Source organism: Sus scrofa, chromosome 14 (assembly GCF_000003025.6).
Source record: "Sus scrofa isolate TJ Tabasco breed Duroc chromosome 14, Sscrofa11.1, whole genome shotgun sequence".
Classification (NCBI taxonomy): Eukaryota; Metazoa; Chordata; class Mammalia; order Artiodactyla; family Suidae; genus Sus; species Sus scrofa.
This window is the reverse complement of record NC_010456.5, coordinates 20,900,401-20,922,648: the sequence shown is the minus strand read 5'-3', so window position 1 is coordinate 20,922,648 and position 22,248 is coordinate 20,900,401. Positions and strand designations below refer to the sequence as shown.

Sequence of the window (22,248 nt, the reverse complement as noted above, 5' to 3'; positions counted from 1 at the left end):
ATCAATCATAACTTACCTCAGGAAACAATAATGCTTGCGAGTGTTATTTTTGGAAACCGTATGAAGCAAAGCAAACCATCGGGAAGGGTAGATGTGAAGTCCCCTCCCCCTCCAACACCAGGAGTGACTTTCTTCCAACCTAAGAAATCAACACCATTAGGGGTTGAGCTTTGGAGGGAGAAAGAGGGATGTTTGAATGGGATCCTCAAGTCCCTACTATGGCAACGCAAACAGGTCGTCAGCAAAGTGTGCATCGTTCTTAGGGAAGAAAAGGTGGTTCTAGGAGGGGCGGCACCCCAGCCTCGGGATGGAGAGCAGGATGGCCACCTCGCAGGACAGTGGGACGTGGGAGTGAGATAACCGTGTGGCATGCTGGTGAGATGTAAAGGGCTGGGGGCGTGAACAGTTGTACTGGGGATCCAGGCTACAAGCCACACACCTGGGGAGCAGCAGCTCTAAAGCAGGTCTGCCTGTGCCTGGCAACCCAGCTCCTGGAAGGATGGGGGTCAGAGCCTGGGTGGTTCCATGTGCAGGTGCTGGCTTTTCAAGGCCATGCTGGCCAGTTCTTACAGGTGATCCACCAACTATGTGGATGCCTCTCAGAAGTAGTCAACAGTCACTCTTTAACTCTTTCATTGTGTGAGATGAAAAAGTTTTGAAAGTTCAGACGTACTCGTATATTAGGAGAAAAGGCAGAACCTCTTCCAAATAAAAGGTGTGTGAGCGGCTGGGGAGGGGGCCACACTCCCTCCATGGTGAGGCTCCCGGATGACACTGGGCTCCTATGTGACACTAGGCTCCCAATTGACCCTGGGCTCCCATGTGACACCAGGGTCCCAGGTGACACCAGGCTTCCATGTGACACTAGGATCCTAGGTGACACTGGGCTCCCCAGTGACAGGTGACGTGCTATCTGCCACCTTGGCCCAGCCACAAGCACATCCTTCCCTCCAAGGCAGACCCTGGTCAGTGTGAAGCACGTGTTCACTCACGAGCGTCACACTGAGCAGAGTCCCACTGCACCGTCTTTCAGGTCCCCATAAATCCTTGCTCAGAAAACCCTGTGCACACATTGCCCCACATCCACGTTCGGGTGTCCAGAAGGCACAGTGGTGCGGATCTCACTGGTGACCCAGCACAGCCACCTGGATGCCCAGTGGCCCATGAGCAGGTCTTAAGGAGGCAGAGGCCCCAGCATGGAGGTGTGGGAGGGGTGGCCTGGGACCTGGACCACCCTGGGCGAGAGCCTGAGACTTGAGGTGGGGAGAAGGTGATGCCCCTAACAGAAAGGGGGTTGATGGGGATGGGGGCTGGAAAGGAAGAGATGGGGCCCAGAGAAGCAGCATGTCCCCAAGTCCCCAAGTCCTGAGAGCACTCAAAGGGCTTTGTCTTCAGTGTAACTGCAACAGGCAGCCACTTTCTTGGGAGAACCAGAGTGACCCAACCCTACCTGTGAGTTAAGGTGACAATTCCAGTTGTCTGGGACGTAGATCAGACTGGCAGTGGTGGAGTCGGAGAAGGTTGGGATCTGCTGTTTGTCACGCCATGCTGCAGATCCTTCCCTAGAATCATTTCAGCTCTGTGAGGCCTTAAGAAGGGGTGAGAGTGAGTGCAGAGTCTGCAGGATTTATGACAAGCCCCAGGGTTATCTGACACACACAAGTCTGAGGCCTGGTCAGGATGCACCTGACACCTGCAAGTTCTTGCTACTAGTGGATTCCTTAAACAGAATCCTGGAGTCTGGGCCACCCTGGCCTCTTCTGCCAGCATCCTAAAGCCTGAGCTTCCACTGTAACCCAACGCCCTGGGGCTTAGGGATGAGGCAGTGGGCTGGGTGAGGTCTTGGCCCGCAGGTGGTGCTCAGCTGCAGGCCCACCACGTGCTTCCCCGGCTCGTGGCATTGATGTCCAGTAGGACGAGCTGGTGAAATGTACAGCTGCCCCAGAACAGGACAAAAATCAGCAGACTCCAAGCCACAAACCACCCCAGCTAACGATGCAGTCAGCACCCTTGATTAATGATACTTTGGTTCTTTGCTGCAAGAATGGCAGTTCCAAAATAACTGTCTTCCAACGGGCAAAAAGTCAGGAAACCCACCCAGAAAGATGTCTGAGTTATACAGCTCAGTGAAAACAGTAAGCTGCAGGGTCCTAGAGACACTGGTGTAATGTGCCTGTCCTTCTACAGCTGGGGGACAGCGCTGGGGGCCGCGTACAGGCTGGGGAGTTGCCGGGGCAGGGATTGGCTCATCCCCAGCTGTGTCGCCTCCTCCTCCCCAACTCGCTCCATCTCACGAAGGGCACACACTGGTCAGGAGAATAGTGCAGACCTCAGCTGCTGACCGTGACCAGATTCCCTGCTAAAGTGTGGGTGCCTGCCCCCAGGTTTGCATTAGAAGTAAATGACGTGCGCGCGCGCATGTGTGTGTGTGTGTGTGAAGCCCACACCCGGTGTTACCTTCATCCCACCTCTTCTTTAATAACGTGCTAGCAGGAGTTCCTGTTGTGGCTCAGCAGGTTACCATCCTGACGAGTATCCGTGAGGATGCGAGTTCGATCCCAGTCCTCACTCAGTGGGTTAAGGATCCGGCATTGCCGTGAGATGTGGTGTAGGGCACAGATGCAGCTCAGATGCCGCGTTGCTGTGGCTGTGGTGTAGGCGGGCAGCTGCAGCTCCAATTCAACCCCTAGCCAAGGAACCTCCATAAGCCTGGGTGCGGGCCTAAGCAGATAAAAAAAGGGAGGCATATCATGTTCTAGCCTCTTGAGTCTCAGAGTTGATTTTGAGCCGCATTTCCATTATTCACAGAGGATACTGGTTTAAAGACACCTCCCCACCCCGACCCAGCCCTGACCCTCTGAGTCCCAGGGTGGGCCCAGGAACCTGCATTTCTTCCTTTGATTCGGATGCATTCAGCTTGAGAACCACACTTCAGACCAGCACGGACACACTTAATTATTCTGCCGCTGTTTCAAAGGCACATGGGTTCATTTTGTGGTGTTTTTCCCTTCCCTGGCCACTGCTAAACTCTGAAAATTGAGGCCTGGGTCTTTGCTCTGATGATGGGGCAGAGGCTGGTTCCCAATAAACAGAGTAATGCTAGGTTGAGTGAATGGCTAACGGCATGCTTGCAACGCTGTCTTGTGACACTGCCTTCATCACAACAAGACTCATAGCTTACTCACCCGCCACTGTCACTGTCCTACAATTACCTGTTGGAAGCTTATTTCTGGGGAGAGGGAGCAATTTCTTAGACTCCAGGTAAAGAGCTGTGGCCCAACCTGGAGCAGCCATGAGCTCAGAGCAGAACGATGGGGCAGGATGCTGGCCCCTGTTCCCCCCGTCGGCCTTCCCACCCTCCCCCCTCCCCCCCAGGCCTAGGACCTGGACAAGACACTGTTCTCTCGTTTGCTTACATCATGCTCCGCTGTTCAGGAAAACATGCCTTTTTAATCTGAAATCCAGGTCCAACTTTAGCAATTATGCAGAGACGGTATTTCCCTATTTCCTTGTTTTGGTGTCTCAGTCCCTCTCCCAACTGCATAAAAATCTCACAGGCGGTGAAAGGAATATCTCTTCTGCCACCTGCCAGCCCCTCTTGGCAAGTGTGGCACCAGAGGTCTGTCATCCCATGAGGTGGTGGGTGCGCGGCCTGGCTGAAAATTCCAGTGGCCTTGGACCCGCCTTGTTTCCCAGGAGCTGACCACCCTGAATTCATGCCCCAGAGTCCTGGGCAGGCAAAGAGAGGGACCCTTCAGCCCTGCAAACACAGGCTCCCTGAGTTGACTTGAGTGGGCTTTCAGAGCCTTCGTGGGGCCAAGCTCCCGTGGTGACATGGTGCCCTGACAAGGGTGGCAAAGTGTCCTGCCAGCCACTCCCCCACCCTGGGGCCTGAGGAAGAGTCTGCTTTGTAAACAACCCCCCAGCCCTCAAATGCTATCCTCTGGTCCCACAGGCACCCCACTTGGCTCATCCCTGGCTCAGCCCCACCTCCCAGCTGCTCCCATGCCAAGCTCCGCACCCCTCTGCTGCTGAAACTGTAAACACACAACCCACAAACTCGATCCCATCACGAGGGGGCTTTTCTTTACGTGACCACAACACAAGCCTTTGCCATCATTCCAGGGCTTTTACGAGGCCTCCAAGAATGTTCAGAATCCCCATCTTGCTCAAACAGTGTCCCCCCAGCGGGCATGATTCAGATGTTGAATCTGGAAACAACTTGGCAATTTCTGGTCAGAAGGGAACACAATCCTTCCATGTCTCGGTGCAAAAGATTGCCACACGTTTCCCCACTTACCTTTTCTCTTTCCTCCCAGAAAGAGAAATGTGGACATTCTTGTGTTTCTTTTAACAAATGGCAATTCAAAGCTGACTGTAGTCTTCCATCCCTAAGCCCGAAAGACAAGTAGCGTTGCTGTGCAGATTCCGGGTCCTGCCTTCGCTTTCTCATGAGGAGCATCTAGTCACATCATCACTGTGTGTCTTTAAATCTGCACATCATTGAGTACAATCTCCTGACTGATCATCGTTCTGGGGCCTAAGTTTGAAAATGACTCGTCCGGACCCAGAGTGTTCTATCTGAACATTCCAGAGGAGGAGACACTGCCGTTTATCCAGACCCCCAAGCCGGGGGCAGCCCTGCACCATGCTGTCCTCACGAGAGAAGGGTCTCTTTGACTTTAAAGTTTCCCCAGAAAAGCAGTTCCACTAAGGAAACCCTCCAGGGTTCAACAACATTAGCACTTTCAGAAGTGAGCTAAACCTGCCATCACCCCACTTCTTATAAACTGAAGCTCTGCCTTTGGGGCCCAGGCAAGCATCTCTCCCCACACATGGGCCCCTCTGCAGTGGACCTGTATTGTCCCCTACCTGTGTAGGAAAGGAGGAGGAAGTGACATCCTGAGAAACCTGACCCCACCCTCTCAGTCTGTGTCACAGGATCCCTGCTCTGCAAACTCAGTGTGGTCCAGAGGGTCAGAGGGATAGTGGGTCAGGCTGCCCAAGTGAGGCATCAACTGTCCCACCGCCAAAATCATCATTCTAAAAGCCGATGTCTACCTGAGCTCTATTAGAGTAAACAACACTGGAATCACGAGCCTTGCTGACAGATGCAAGCATTTTGTTCATGAAGCAGCATGTGGGGACACTCGTAAGCAGACTGTCTGTAGGGACCTCACAGAGCACCCAGAAAAAAGTCCTCTCCCTGAGGATGAGGGTCACCTGGAGGGCAGGCACGGAAAGCCACAGCCCTCGTTTGGTGCCAGCAGGTGCAGGAAGCAGTGAGCAGGCTGGAGACAGGGGATGGTATCGCAAGTGGAATCCTGTCCATGAGACACACAGATCACAGTGACTCAGAAAGCAGAGAGGAGAGACGTACCAGGCAAAGGGAACTGAATGTGAAGTCAGGCTGTGACCTGACCAAGGTGCAATGCAAGCCAACAAATACATGTAACAAGATAAGGGGCACTTTGTCATGCCAAACAATAAAACTCAAAACACAGGCGTTCCTGTTGTGGCTCAGCAAGTTAAACACCCAACAGTGTCCCTGAGGATGTGGGTTCAATCCTGGCCTTGCTCAGTGGATTAAGGATCTGGCATTGCCACAAACTGAAGCATAGGTTGGTGGATGCAGCTGGAATCTGCCATGGCTGTGGCTGTGGCTGTGGCCTGCAGCTGTAGCTCTGATTCGACCCCCAGCCCCTAGCCTGGAAGCTTCCATATGCTGCAGGTGCAGCCGTAAAAAGAAAAACAAACAAACTCAAAATGATTCTGTGTCAATTATGAATATATATTCACCAAACAACATAGCAACCACCCTTATAGGGCAGAAATTACAGCAGATGCATGGAGAAATATGCATAAATGAAAACCCTTGTCCATTATAAATCAAGTCAAAATATTTGAAGTTCAAAGAAGCCATATATAACATCACTAATGAAATATACATTATTCAAGTCTACATCCTGAAAATATAGACAGCACTGTTTTTTTTGAGTGACCAAGGAACATGCATAAAGATTGTCCATAAATTAGGCCACAATGAAAGTCAGTCAATCCCAAAATATAGAAACATTATAGGTAATACTCTTTGATCACTATGTAATAGCACCCAAAAAATTGCCAAAATCTCAATGAATAACTTTGCAAAAATTCTAAACAAAATATTAGCAAATGGCATCTACAAGCACATCAAAATTTAATGACCATGGAGTTCCTGCTATAGCACAGTGGATTACTGATTTGGCTTGTTTCTGTGGTGGCACCAGTTCAGTCCCCAGTCCTGTTCAGTTAAGGATCCAGCATTGCTGCAGCCGTGGCATAGGTCACAGCTGCAGCTTGGATTCTATCCCTGGCCTGGGAACTTCCACATACTGAGAGTGCAACCAAAAAAGTACAAGAAAATGCCATGGATAAGTGGAGTTCATTACAGAAATGCAAGGATAGTATAGGAAGGCACTACTAGGAAATGTATTATATTTGATCAAATTAATAGATCTAAGGAGTGTGACTGGAGTTCCTGTCGTGGCTCAGTGGTTAACAAATCCGACTAGGAACCATGAGGTTGCCGGTTCAATCCCTGGCCTTGCTCAGTGGGTTAAGGATCCGGTGTTGCCGTGAGCTGTGGTGTAGGTCGCAGACACAGCTTGGATCCCGTGCTGCTGTGGCTCTAGCGCAGGCCAGTAGCTACAGCTCCGATTAGACCCCTAGCCTGGGAATCTCCATGTGCCGCGGGAGCGGCCCTACAAAAGCAAAAAAAAAAAAAAAAAAAAGATCTAAGGAGAAAATTTATATGATCATTTCTTTCTTTCTTTCTTGTTCTTTTTAGCACCATACTTGCAGCATATGGAAGTTCCCAGACTAGGGGTCCAATCGGAGCTGTAGCCACCAGCCTACACCACAACCACAGCAACATGGGATCCAAGCTGTGCTGGTGAACCTACACCTCAGCTCATGGCAATGCCGGATCCTTAACCCACTGAGCGAGTCCAGGATCGAACCCACATCCTCATGGATCCTAGTCGGGTTCGTTACCACTGAGCCACAGTGGGAACTTCCATATGATCATTTCTAAAGATACTTTTTAAAAAAGACATTTGGACCAAAGCCAATAATGATACTTGACCCAAAAAAGCCCTCAATAAAATAATAATAAATTAATATTTCCTTAGCATCATAAAATATCTTATTCTCAGTCCAAAGCACACCCCACACTTACTGAGGAAATCCCTGGAGGCATTTCCCCATTAAAATCAAATATAAGGCAAAAACGTCTATTATCACTACTGTCATTTAAAGCATTGTATCTAATAACCAATGAAATCAGAAAAGATGGAAATTAAAAGTATTAAAAATTGAAAGCAGAGTTCATCTTTATGTTTTAGATGGATGTTATTATATGGTTAGAAGTACAAGAGCATTGGGAAATATCTATACACAATAAGAAAACTTCATAACACAGAATGGTACAAAATGAAGACACTATAATGTGTTGATTATATCCAGTAAGAAGATGTAATGAGAGAAAAGACCCCATTTATAATAGCAGTAAAAAGATAAAATACTGAGAAATAAATGTAATACATGTGCAAGACATGTATGAAGAAAACCATAACACGTTCCTGAAGGACACAAAGTTTGAACAAATGGAAAGATCTACCTTTTTCTCAGCTAGGAAAACTTGGTAACATAAAACTGTTGATCCCCTCTGTTAATTATGTAAATTTCATTCTAATTATAAAAATATTATAAGTGTTTCTATTGTTATTATTTGTTTACCCTGAAAATTCATATGGGAAAATAAATTAGAACAAAAAATTCTGAGAGGGAGGAGCCATAAGAGAATTAGCCTCACTGGATATCAAAAGTGAAAGCCTCGGGAGTTCCCATCGTGCTTCAGCAGTTAACAAATCTGACTAGGATCCAAGAGGATGTGGGTTTGATCCCTGGCCTTGCTCAGTGAGTTAAAGATCCAGCGTTGCTGTGAGCTATGTTGTAGGGCACAGACGCGGCTCAGGTCCCGTGTTGCTGTGGCTGTGGTGTAGGCCAGCAGCTGTAGCTATGATTCGACCCTAGACTGGGAACCTCCATATGCCATGGGTGCAGCCCTAAAAAGAAAAAAAAAAAAAGTGAATGCCTCAGTAATCTATTACAGTGGGATGGTGAGACTTAAGTAAGGAGCTCTGGAAACAGAATAGGATATCCAGAAATAGACCCAACTCTATTCAGGAATTTAATGCATGATGAAAATGGCATCTCAAAACTGTAGGTAAAAAATAACTTTCATAAAGTGGAAATGGGGCAAAGCACAGGCAACAGAAACAAAAACAGACAAGCGAGACCACACCAAACTTCTAAACTTTTGTGCATCAAAGGATACAATCCAGAGTGAAAAACCAGTGTGTGAAATTGGAGAAAGTATTTGCAAATCAATTATCTGATAAGAGGTTAATATCCCGCACATACAGAGAATTCTTACACTCAATGCAATAAACATAACATGATTTTAAAATGGTAAAAGGGGGAGTTCCCGTCGTGGCGCAGTGGTTAACAAATCTGACTAGGAACCATGAGGTTGCAGGTTCGATCCCTGGCCTTGCTCAGTGGGTTAAGGATCCGGCATTACCAATGATCTGTGGTGGAGGTTGCAGACGCGGCTTGGATCCTGCGTTGCTGTGGCTGTGGTGTAGGCCGGCGGCTACAGCTCCAATTAGACCCCTAGCCTGGGAACCTCCATATGCCATGGGAAGTGGCCCTAGAAATGGCAAAAAGACAGAAATAAAAAAATAAGTAAGTAAATAAATAAATAAATAGTAAAAGAACTTAAATAGACATTTCTCCAAAGATGATTCAAATAGCCAACTAGCATATGAAAAGATGTTCAACATCATTCATGATTAGAGAAATTCAAATCAAAATCACAATGCAATATCATCTCATACCCATCAGGACATCCATCATCAAAAAAATAGCAAATAACAAATGGTGGCAAGGATGTGGAGAAATTGGATCTCAGATGTACTGTTGATGGGAATACAAAGTGATGCAATTGCTATGGAAAACAGTATAAAATTTCCTCAAAAAACCAAAAATAGTCTTACCATATATTGCAGCAATCCCACTTCTGGGTATATACCCAAAAGAATTGAAAGCAGGACTTCAAGTAGATATTTGTACACCCATGTTCACGGCAGCATTATGTACAATAGTCAAATGGTGCAAGCAACACAGATGTCTATGGATAGATAGAAGAATAAAGAAAACGTGGTCCATCTATATGGTGGAGCATTATTCAGCCTTTAAAGGGAAGGAAATCCTGTCACATGCCACCCCATGGATGAACCTTGAGTACATTATTCGGAGTGAAATAAACCAGTCATAGAAAGATGAACACTGTCTGATTCCATTTATATGGGGTGTCTAAAGTCCGATTCAACACAATAGAATACTATTCAGCCATAAAAAAGAATAAAATAATGCCATTTGCAGCAACATGGATGGAACTAGAGACTCTCACACTAAGTGAAGTAAATCAGAAAGAGAACAACAAATACCATATGGTATCACTTATATCTGGAATCTAATATACGGCACAAATGAACCTTTCCACAGAAGAGAAAATCATGGACTTGGAGAATAGACTTGTGGTTGCCAAGGGGGAGGGGGAGGGAGGGGGATGGACTGGGAATCTGGGATTAATAGATGTAAACCATTGCCTCTGGAATGGATAAGCAATGAGATCCTGCTGTATAGCACTGGGAATTATATCTAGTCACTTGTGATGGAGCAGGATGGAGGATAATGTGAGAAAAAGAATGTATATAAGTATGTGTGACTGGGTCACCTTGCTGTGTAGTAGAAAACTGACAGAACACTGTAAACCAGTTATGATGGAAAAAATAAAAATCATTTTAAAAAATAAATGAAGTAGTCAGATTCACAGAGACAGAAGGTAGAACAATGATTCTCAGGGGAGGGGGAGTAGGGAATTTTTGTTCAGTGGGCATAGACTGTCAGTTTTATATGATGAGCATGTTCTAGAGATCTGTTGCACAACAATGTAAATATACTTAACACTTCTAAAAGTGGTTAATGTAATGTTATTTCTTTAACCACAAGTGAACATCTTTTAAATTATTTTTTAAGTAGTAGTGGGACAACTGGATCATTCCTTGGAGCAAAATAAAGCAGCTAAGCCAGGATAAAATAAAAAGAGACCAAATATTTTGATATCAAAACTAAAATCATTAAGTACATGCTCTAGGGAAGGCCTTTCTCCATCCTTTCTATGACGACGTAAACCTTAGAAAAGTTTGCCTGTACACATGGTACTTACATCCCGTCAAAAGGCCGATACCTAAAGTGAATGCAGCCTTTAGCTCATAACACTCAGGGAAAATCTCCTTCATACATACGGAGTTTTAAGAAATCTCTAAAAAGACTTGAGAACCCAACAGGATATGAGGAAAGTATATAACAGGCGAGGCCATGGCACGTGAAGAAGTTGCTCAGCCTCACTCAAAATCAGAGAAAGGCAGGAAAAACCCATCAGATGCCACGCTTTAGCCATCAGACTGGCCGAGACCTCGACCCTGAATGGCGCCCTCTGCTGGCAGGGCCTGAGGAGCCGGGCCCACCAGCGGCCAGCTTTGTGGGGCGGGGGGCCTGTGGGTGGCGGCTCCGGGCCCTTGAAGGACAGCGTGGCTGTGTCCACCAAAACCGGGAGTGCACAACCCTGTAATCCCACTTGGAACGAACATCTTAGATACATTTGTGCAAGTATAAATGTCATCTGCAGGAGCTTGTAACATTGTTTAATAGCAAAGTATTGGAAGCAACTCAAATGTCTATCATTGGGGTCCTGATTAAAAATACGTGACATTTATCCAAGTGAACGCTGTACTACATTAAACATGAGCATGGGTTCTAAATACTGATATGTGTGCAGATTGTATCATGGCCCTCCTCTGCCGAAGACCCTCTGACATCTGCCCACTGCCCCCTGATGCCTCTCCCACCCCCTCGACCTCACCTAGCTCTAGCCACGTGGCCTTTCCCTTGTTCCTCCAACACGCGAGTCAAGCCCCACCTTGGTGGGGGGCCTGTGCCTAGGGCCCTGTGGTCCCCAAAGAGCCTCACAGCTCAATCCCTCACCACCATTAACTCTGCTTCAATGTCTCTTTCTCAATAAGACCACCTCTAACTATTCCATTTAAAATGAAAATCCCCACATGGCATTCCCATAAAAGGTCTCCATTATGTTGCTCTTTTTTCAATTATTTTTATTATATTCCAACACAATGTACAACTTTATTATACTTATTGTCTGCCTCATGCTCCCTACCCCAGATATAAATGCCATGTGGCAAATGCCATTGCGTCCTTTTCCATATCCTCATAACATGCAACTATTCTTGGCATACAGTAGGTGCTTAGTAAGTGTTTGTTCCCAAAGGAATGAATAACTGAGCATATGATATAGAGAAGATCCCAAGTCTATTTAAGCAAAAGAGCAAGTTAAAAGATAATAGTTATTCTGCATATAGTATTTTTAAGAAATAAAAAAGAGTAAGAATTAATATTTGCAGACATATATATATAAAGAAACCTGGAAGTCTGCAGGACAAAATTGGTATCAGTGGTTATTTTTGAGGAGAGGCCTGTACTGGACATATGGGAAACTGGTAGGAAGAAGACTGCTATGGATGGAACTTTATTTAAATTATGTGAATATTTCTTTTTTTTTTTTCCCACTGTACAGCAAGGGGGTCAGGTTATCCTTACATGTATACATTGCAATTACAGTTTTTTCCCCCAGCCTTTCTTCTGTTGCAACATGAGTATCGAGAGAAAGTTCTCGATGCTATTCAGCAGGATCTCCTTGTAAATCTATTCTAGGTTGTGTCTGATAAGCCCAAGCTCCCGATCCCTCCCACTCCCTCCCCCTCCCATCAGGCAACCACAAGTCTCTTCTCCAAGTCCATGTTTTTCTTTTCTGAGGAGATGTTCATTTGTGCTGGATATTAGATTCCAGTTATAAGTGATATCATATGGTATTTGTCTTTGTCTTTCTGGCTCATTTCACTCAGGATGAGATTCTCTAGTTCCATCCATGTTGCTGCAAATGGCATGATGTCATCCTTTTTTATGGCTGAGTAGTATTCCATTGTGTATATATACCACCTCTTCTGAATCCAATCATCTGTCGATGGACATTTGGATTGTTTCCATGTCCTGGCTATTGTGAATAGTGCTGCAATGAACATGTGGGTGCATGCGTCTCTTTTAAGTAGAGCTTTGAAATTATGTGAATATTTCTTATTCAAAACATTCAATTACGCATGTGTGTGCGCGTGCGCGCACGCGCACGCGCACACACACACACACACACACACACACACACACACACACTGACATCATGGTCCTTAGACAGAAAGGTCCTGATTCAGCAGTTCTTAGTAGGGCCTGGGGAATTTGCATTTTCATCAAGCTCCCCATTCCCTTCAGAGAATGGTGTTCCACAGACCTCACGCTGGAGACAGTCGCCCTACCTCTCCTGACCCAAGAAACTACAGATCTTCCAGCTCTGGGATGGGCCCACGTGGATGCAATCACATGAGGGCAGAGTCTCCAGGGATGTTTGGAAAAAGGAGCTGCCCCCACAGGTGGCCTCCTTGTGTAAACACTATGGCCTTGGTCTCACCCACAGGCAGACTGGCCACCAAGAGGGGCGCCCTCTCTGACCCAAGCATTTCTGCAAGGTGGGAATCTCATGCATGCCAGGCTCCTAAACTGTCCAGCATGAACAGAGGGACTGAAGGGACTGCCCAGGGTCTGTGATCATGGCGACCACACACTGAATGCGCCCGTCATCTGCAGCTGTTCTTCCTGCTTTTGCCTGGACTTTGTCACCAGCACAGTGTATCTTCTAATTCACAGGGTAAAGACTGTTCTAACTCTGCTTCCTGGAGATGAGGAAGGTGGTTAAGGCCTGAAATGTACATTAGTGCCCCCAGCCCCCAGAAAGCCCACTGGCTTCACCGAGATGGCTTCCAGAGGAACGAAGCCTTTGACTCTTATTCAGTGACTCTAGTAACAGTGCAGAGGAAAAAAAAAAAAAAAAAAAAAAATGAAAGGACGTAATCACACACCAAAAAGGGCCTGAACCTGCCAGAATCTTTCCTGTTGGAAAAGCAACCCTATCCTTATTAACTTTACATCGATTCTCCAAGAAAAGGGGGACTTTAATAAGAAAGAAAAAAATTCCGATATTTCCTGACCCATCACTTCCTTAGGATAATAAAAATGAACTAAAGATATGCACTAAACTCTCAACATTTTACTTTCATTTCAAAAAATATTTTTTACACTGTCTGTTTTGGAACTTTCAAGATGATTCTACTTCTGGAACACACTTTCTGATAGAGTTGCTAATTGACTTCAAGAATCTGCCATGCCTTTGACATTTTATGTGCTACATTAAAATTAATAGCTTCGTGGGTCCCTTATGAATTTCTTCCTTAAATTTCCAAATGCAGTCCTGGCTTTCTGTCTCTCTGACCGACCAACAAAAAACAGTTCTGTGACCTGAAGATGGGGAACACCAGAAGTGGTGAAATAATCTTTTAAAATGTTTAAAAATGAGGCTGTGTCTGCAACCGGTTATATTTGGCGAGTAAGTAGGTCTTTAGTAAGCGGTTGGTCCTGTCTCTCCTATTGTTTTCCCACAATATCCGTCTGTGTGTTGGCTGAGTCACTGTGACATAACGCTGCAGAGAGAGACAGTAGGACGGCCAGACGTGCACATCGCAGCCTTGGGTCTGCTCGCTAGATGGGGGTGGGAAGGCTTGATTAATGACAGGCTTGTTCAACATAAAAAAGAACAAAACCCAGATTTATTCTTGGCATTCTTCTTCCGAGGGGCTTGGTGGGTAATGCAGTAATTAATTTATAGCTTTGCAGTAAGGCACCATCAGAGAAGCAATTTAATTCATGAGAAGTAATGCAGATGGAAACTGTAACTGAAGACACCCCCATGGGAGGGAACGGAAGGAAGATCGCTTTGGAAGGTGGTTTCTTTTATAAAGAACAGGAATTGGGACTAGTCACTGCCTGGATTCCGCCCCCCCCCCCACCTCAGGGGTCTTGAGAGACGTGACATTGGTCTTCGAGAAATGCTTCAGAAGCCTTGGGTGGAACTTGTTCATTACCTACTCCGCGGGTGGTGGATACCCCTGCGACTAGGAAATGCCTTGCCTTCTGTCTCCTCTCAGCGTCCTTTCTGAAAGTTAGCGGCTTTGGTCCCTAGGAGAGTCCGTCCCCTCCTCAGCACCCCTAGACCCCTCCCCTCCCAGCAACCCCTAGATCCCTCCCCTCCCCAGCAGCCTCCCGGGGCACGCCCCCTCCCCTCCCAGCAACCCCCAGATCCCTCCCCTCCCCAGCAGCTCCCCCCAGGACACACCCCCTCCCCTCCCCAGATTTAAGACACACCCCCTTCCCTCCCCAGATCCAAGACACACCCCCTCCCCGCCCGGGCCTCAGGACACACCCCCTCCCTTCCCTGGCCCCCCTTCCACAAGGAGACCCCCGCCTCCGCCGGAGGCCGAGGGTGCCAAAGACGCCGAGAAGTCCTCCTGCCGACTGCGCGCGGGGTTCCAGGCAGCTGGGCTGAGCGCTAGTTTCCTTCCCGCTGTTCCGCCAACTAGATGAGTCCAGAGGCCTGACGTTGCGAGCTGGAAAGAGCTGAGCCCTGAAAGATTCCGAGACGAGCTGGTGTAGGGGCAGAGGGTGTTTGCCGCTCCGCTGGTGAGTGAAAGCGTTCGATCCACGCTGTGCCGCGGTCCCGGCGGGCGCGCAGGGCCCTGGGCCGCCTTCTCGCAGGTTCGCGGCCGCCTGTTCCGCGACCCCGGCAGGTACGCGGGTGCCCAGGTGCCTCGATTACCGAAGGTACGCGGGTGCCGGGTGCCTTGAGCGCTCTAGGCGGTGGCTAGAGGTGGTCCCCAGCTCTCTCCTTCCTTCACCGTCTGCTGGGGTGGAGGATGTGGGGGCAGGGGAGGCGGCTCCAGCTTTTGAGACTTCTTTGGGGTTAGAACTGGGGTGGGGGAGGGGAGAGAGGCAAGAGGCTGAATTTCTTCCCAGTTTTTTTTTTTTTTTTTCCATTTAAAACGACACTTTGAGAGAAGCTTTTCTTTCAGGCATGTACACGCCTGGAGCGGTTTGAACCGGGTTTGTGCGTCGTGATTTCTTTGTAATCTGCTCCATCCCTGGTTGAGTAGAAGGAAACTTTGCCAGAGCGAGCATCTCTGAGAGCCTAACTGCTGCTCAGTTGCTGAATGCACCTTAGCTGGAAACACTCAGCGGGAGTTCGGTGATGTTTCCAGGAGAAACGTGGGCGCTTTCACTCTGGTGCTCACCAATTGCCTGAAAGTTGTTTGCTTGGGTTTCACCTGAGTGGAGTCCTTTGTCTGACTGTCAGATGCGGCACCCTGTTCTCCTGGAAGCCCCGGGGGACATCCTGTCTTGGTTAGTTTTCCGTTGGTCGTGGTGTCGCGAAACAAGTGTCAGGCGGGACCCAATAGGAAAAAGTGCTCTCCTGGGGATTGTCTACCGCGGAAAGATCAAGAGGAAGCTCGCCGCTGCCCATGAGCTTTCGTGGAAAGCACTGCTGTCACAGTTTTATAAGTACTCACCATTGGGGAATTCTTGGCTTTAGCTAATCCAGAGGTAACCAGCATGACTTTTAGAGAGATTTTCCATCTACCTGCCCTATGAGCCTAACGACCCTGACACCTGGGCTTCCCAGGAATGTTAAAGTCACTGCTCACTTGACAGGCAGGTAGGTTATTGATGACAGAGGGTGACTTGCAGAGGGTGTTTGGCAAGTGTGGGGGAGCCCCCCACCCCGAGAGGGGGTTGGAACTTGTTTTCAACATTTCCATGAAGAAGACAGTCATTGGGATTCTGGAATGTCCTTTAACATCCAGGTAGCATGTAGGTTACCTTGAATTTCTGCCCACGTGATGAAAAGCCTTTCCATGGCCCTTCTCACACTTCCAGTTGGACTCAGTGGGCGCGGTTTATTTCTGTTGCTGATAAATCCATGGGAAATACAGGCTGGACCCAGTGATTTCAAAACACAGGTCCTAGCTCCTAGTTGCCCACCTAATGGCAAACAGGTTATTTTCAGTGACACAGGAGCCTTGTATCTTCTGCGGCCATTGTTTTAGAAGTTCCATGAAGATACCATGAAGGTGCATGTGGACCCTCCCCTCATCCTCGCCCAAAGCAGACAGTGACCCTTGGGTGTCTGATGAAGATTATTGCCAGATAGGGTACCAGGCTGTGAAACAGCGTGTTTCTGAAAGGATTGTAGCTACTGGACATTAATGCCGCTAAGAACTGTGTAGTTTTTCACTGTTCCTCTAGGGACGTGCTTTGGTCAGTAGTATTTCATTTGTTGTTTGTTTCTGTGTTTGTTGCATGGATTTACTGGCCCTTTTTTTTCCTTTTTGCTACCGAAAACCTCCCTTCACTTAAGTGAGATCACAGACCAGAATTAGCAGCAACCATAGCTCTCCGGAGCTAAAATTAGAAAAGCCAGTGGGACTTTTCAGGCATATCCTTTTTGTCTCATAAAAGATTCTGCAGAGCCTCTTTTCAAGCTCCCACTTTAGCAATTATTGTAAGATGATGCTTCAGTACTCTTTTAAAATAGCATTTTTATTTGGACCGTATTTTCCCTTGAGCTTTAATCATGCTTTTCCAATGCATGTTGAACTCTGTTCCTCTGAGGTGCCTAAAGGCACACTCAATATGTTCACCACCCCTTCAAAGTCGATATACTTCACTCTTTGAACAGTTGTTTTTTTTAAAAAAAATAAACAAACAGAATCTCCTGTGACACTTGCAAAACATAGCACTGGGTCCTCTGATGTGATGGCAGATGGCAATGGCTCCAGTTTTGTTTACACCAAGGATAAGCTTGGTGTCTCTTAAATTAATCATGAATTGAATAATTGATGTCTCACACCTTGGGCTGCTCTTAAGCTCCAGCTATAAATGGAAGGATGGGTTACTAGTAAGGTCTAGTTCACTCCCTCGGAAACCCCTCTGAAGCCTCTCAGAGGGCTCCACAGCTGGGGTGGATCTGTGGGGTTCAGGACAACCTGGGTGCTCTCGTGCACTCCCCTGTCCTAGACCAGCTCCCCATTTGCCGGTCAGCTCCAGGACTGTGGGACCGAGGATACAATGGGTTTCTGTGAATGTAATTAAACCTGTCTCTGCCAGCTGCCTGTGGTATTTGCGAATGTTTTCCTAAGAAAGGCCGTTCCTGGCTTTATCTGCCCGCTGTGGTTTGCGCGCCTTGTGCTTTTCTGCAGCTCTTGCAATTCTTTCCTGGATGGCTGAGCTCTGAGGTCATGCGCGCTCAGCCCGCGGGTTTGCGGGGTCCCCCTGAGCGCCCTGGGTAGCCGCCCCGTCCACTCCAGCACATTCCACCGCCCGGAGACCAAAGCCACCGCGTGATTTGCGGTCAGGGTGATTGGGGCTGGTTGGAGATGATTTAGAAGGAAGGTTATGGGCACATGAAGTGTAGGGTAAAGAAAATATATTTTACTACTTTATTGAGACCACATGGCTCCAACTGGGACTTTTTTTTCACTTGGAAATTGTTGGCTGAACTGGCTCACAGGATTTTCCCCATTTTTCCTTTTTTATTGCTTCGAGCAAAGAGCTGTACTCTCTATTTATTGTAGGCTTGACCTCACCATTATTCCTGAAATTTGAAACATTTTTTCATGCTTAAGGAAACAGGAAAGACAGGGTTTCTCCAAGGGCCCAGAGCGTTGTTGGAGAAGAGACAGCTGTCTGCTGTAGGAAGGGGGTCCCCCTGAGTCAAGTGTGAGGGATCACTTAGGGAAGGGCAGGTGCCCCTCGGCCCGCGGACCAGAGAGCCAGGCTGTCGGCACAGAGGCATCTGCGCCCCTCCTGGTGGGTGGAAGAGGTGGCACTGGCTAACCTGCTAGGACCCATTGTGTCCTGTGATCAGAGACAGGGCAGGTGAAGCACCGTCAGCTTTGTCCGTGCACCAGCGGTGGTGGCAGGGCTTAAGGCCCAGCAGCCCTGCCCTCAGTGGTGCCTATGTCACCTCCTCACATCATCCCCTCATCGCCTCTGTGGCTGATCCCACACTGGCAAGCCAAGCACCTACGGCTGGCTGATCCAGTTCCCAAGCGTCTGTCCAGTGGGAACTCAAAGGACCTGTGCTCACTTAACTTTGTGCCTCACTCTCATCCGACTGCAGTGTTCAGGGTATAAGCTGTAGTCTAACAGCCCACTGAAAGCTACCAGGTAGCACCTCCATGTCCGCTGGGGCCAGGAAGCTGGTTAGAGGAGTTCCAGGAAATCTTGCCATAGACGTACTGGGTCCCTTGGCAGCTCTCAGTCGGAGGTCCGAGTGCCATGACCCTGGGGCAGAGGGAGGCTGCAGCCCATCTGCGCCAGTCTGTGTACCAAAGGGGTTAAAGGAAAGTATGTGGAAATTAAATTAGGGTCTTATGAGAAAATTTTTCACTAGAGCTTTGGTGGACCTTCAAAAAGGCAGCGTTGTGTGATGGCTATTGAACCTCTCTGGTTTTGCCATGGTGCGACCTTGAGCAAGCTGCTTGACCATGCAGCCTGTTAATAAAGCAGTCTGTGACGTTTTCTCATGTCCTTCGAGAAGGCGATGTTGCACCGTTCTCAGAACGCCACGTGGAAGGACATCCCGTGTGTGTCCTTCTCACCTCTCCAGGTCTTACAGCAGGTGGCCGGTGAAGTCTGGCCTCAGACACAGAACTCCTAGCTTTAAATCCGTGTTCTCCCCACTGCAGCACACAGCCTCCATCACTCTTAACCTCCGTGGACGTCACTTTCCTTATTTGCAAAAATGAGACATTTGGCCCAGAATGTAATGGTCCATTCCAGCTTAGAACTCTGTGTCTGATATGAATCACTGGCTGGAAGGGAGTCTCAGAAATCATTTAGTCATATTCCTCGCTTCCAGCAGGACTCGATCTAAACTATTTTGAAAAGAAAATGTCACACACACACACCCCTTTATTTTTTCACAATCCTGAGCAGGAGTGTTGAGTGCATTCCAGAGAGAAGGGAAGCGAGGGGCTCCGGGCCCATCTTGTCTCAGCAGACGCCAGCGTCCCAGGATTCGTCTCCACAGCAGGAAAAGGTCACAGACACGCTGTGCTTGGAAGGGAATCCTGTGAGGCGGGGCCAGAGAGGGTGACTGTGCTATGAGGGAAAGGGGGCAGGGTGACTCTGGAAGAACCTCAGGCTCATCACGGTTCTCTGGAGGGAGCGATGACGCAGCCCAGGGTCAGGACACAGAGGGGTCCTCATGCCTTGAATGTGACATAGAAAGTTGTGCGCTCGCCCTGCCCTGGCCTGGGAGGACAGGCCCCATCCTGACATGGGCCAGGACCTGCCCAACCAGGTCCTCCTCCCAGCGCCAGGTGGTCCTTGGCCACTGTCCAAGGAGGAGGGGCCATCCACCATCAGACTGAGTGACAAGGTTGCCATCACATTCCCGTTACTCAGCTGATTGGTTTGTACTTTTCAAACACCCACTGGCTCCCACATTCTTCCCATTTCTGTCCTGTGAGGGGAAAACAAACACCTTGGAGTCCAAAGGCTAAGCCCACACCTGGGGTCGCTAAAGGCCTCAGTGTCTCTGAAATGGGGGCCGGGTCCTAACAGTCCCCCCTGCAAAGTTCAGCAGCCCCAGGTTTGGGGGAGGAGCACAGGGGAACCAGCCACCAAGGCAGCCCAGGTCCAGGTCCTTTCTCTGAGCCATGAGTCACTGTGGTTTCTTTTTATTCGGCCTTAATTTCATCCCCAGGCCCACATCAACCTTACAGTAGTCTTACCGTCCTTGCTGTATGTCAGGCACATAATCATGTTTAATCCCCACAAAAAATATTATGCGGTAGATCTGTTATCCTGCTTTGTTATGTTCTGATAAGGAGAAGCATCCTGCCCAAGGTCACAGGCTAATAAGTAGCAGAGGCAAATGGAAATGCAGCCCACCTCCCAAAGCCTGGGCCGAGAGCCGGGGCCCTTCCCTTGAGCCCAGACTCATCCTCTTGGATTCAGGCTGTGCCTGGAGCAGCTTGTCAGCCAAGGTCCACCCAAGTTCTTGGGCTTTGCTGGGTCTTCCTCCCATCAGCTGCAGCCCTGACCTGCAGCCTTTCCTTCCATCCTCATGATATCCAGCCGACGTGTCGCCTCCGGGACCCTCATCCACCCGTGCCTGCCTGCCTTCTCCCCTCACCTTCTGCCCAGGACCAGGTCACCCTGAGGGGACCTACCTTCTCCCCCCACCTTCCCCTCAGGACCAGGTCATCCCCCAGGGGACCATGGCCATCCTCACAGTGGCCCCTCCTCCCCAGCACGTGCTCAGGCCCACTAAGCCCTGAGGGTGCCACCGCCCCCCTCCCACTGCACCTGTCCTGCTTTTACTTTCTTGGAAGGAAAAATGTGATGTGTTAATACAGCCACACGTTCAGGTTCAACCTCCTGAACCCCACAGAACAAGAGGTTTCAGGGCTGCGGGGGCCCCTGTACCATGACTTTATGTGATGAATGTAGAGACTGGGACCCAGTCTCAGCTCTGAGGCAGAGCCGGGCTGCTCTGGATACGCTCAGCACTGTCCTCGAGTGGCATGAAGTGGCATTCCATCCCACTCACACAGCCTGGCTGGTGTGGCCCCCGGCTGGTGCTTAGAAAGGGGTCCTTCCAGAGTTCCTGTCGTGACTCAGCAGAAACGAATCTGACTTGTATCCATAAGGTGAAGGTTCGATCCCTGGCCTCCCTCAGTGAGTTAAGGACCTGGCATTGTCGTGAGCTGTGGTGTAGGTTGCAGACGTGGTTCAGATCCTACGTTGATGTGGCTGTGGCGTAGGCCAGTGGCTACGGCTCTGATTCGACCCTCACCTGGGAACTTCCATAGGCAGGTGTGGCTTTAAAAAAAAAAAAAGACAAAAAAGAAAGGGGTCTTTCCTTTGCCATGAGAGCAACGTTGGTCACAAACACTGTTCTCCTGCAGCGCCCACCTCCTCAGGACGTGAGGGGCACCTGGTCCCCCTCCCCCACCACAGCCTCACTCAGGGCCTGGGGAAGGTCCATCTCCCCGTCCCACCCCAGGTTGACTAGACCAGCTCTCTTCTATTCTCCGAGCCCTGTTTTCCACCAGTTTCTCTCTGGTTCGTTCCCTTCCTTCCTTCCTTCCTTCCTTTCTTTCTTTCTTTCCTTCTTCATCGTCCTTGTTTCTCTCTGTTGAACTGTGTCCAAGCTCTGTGCCCCTTCGGCTGAGGGGTCCAAAGCTGGACAGAGTCATCCCACAAGGTGTGAAAAAGTGCCGGTGGCCCCATGCTCCCTTCTACCAGGCTTCAGGGGGCCACCAGCTCTCACGCTGGCCTTTTGCGCATGTTATTCTTGTTTGGCTGGACGTTGCTTAGCCTGTGTTTGTGATAAGAATCATTTCCTCCGTGGATCAGCTTTTCCTAGTGAGCTGCTTTTCCTTTGTTCCTGACCATTTCTCCCAACCACCAGCCCCATCCAGACTTAATCCCTTTCTTCCACTTCTTAATTCTCAACCCTAGCCGCCGTCCCAAGTAGCTTAGCACATTGCATGGCCTCAGGATCCCCCCCACCATAGGGGCAGACCCCTGAGCCAATGGGCCCCTCATGAATCCAAGCTTTTGAAAAGCATGGAGCCCATCCTAACACAGGCCTCCAACAGCCAGCAATCAGAGCCTGTTGGAGAACTTCCAGGTGCGGAGCCAAGGCCTGTCCCACTGGTCCCTCCAGAGACAGCCCCCAAGACCCAGAGCTGTCTCAGCAACAGGGGTGCAAGGCTCCAAAGTTGTGCTTTGGCTCAGAAACTTGGTACTTACAGACCTTTTCACTTGGCTCATGAGCTCAAACATCCCTCATGAAGAAGTGCACTAGCCCCATTTACAGATGAAGATGCCGAGGCCCAGGGAGGCCCACTGACTCCCAAGGTCACTCACCCCCATTTGAAACTCCAGGTTCCTGGTCTTTAAATTCCCTGCACTTTAACATACTTCAGTGGTTTTAAAACCTTAGGATTCCTAAAAGCCCCCCAGGTAGGGTGTGGGTTGTGTCAAAAATACAGATTTCGAGGAGTTCCCGTCATGGCTCAGCGGTTAGCGAACCCGACTAGCATCCATGGG

General features: G+C 48.8%; 1 protein-coding gene across 5 annotated transcripts in view; it reads left to right on the top strand.

The window, feature by feature from the left end:
• The window catches only part of PALLD (palladin, cytoskeletal associated protein), a 341,670-nt gene that overhangs the window by 97,477 nt on the left and 221,945 nt on the right, over positions 1-22,248 (top strand). The window contains exon 1 of one of the 5 annotated variants that reach the window (XM_021073312.1): positions 14,545-14,805. The exons of 3 other annotated variants lie outside the window; for them this stretch is intronic. The gene's annotated coding sequence lies outside the window, so the exon portion shown is untranslated. Of the gene's footprint in view, positions 1-14,544; positions 14,913-22,248 lie in introns of those variants that run through there. One more of the 5 variants, XM_021073313.1, reaches the window with a different exon arrangement.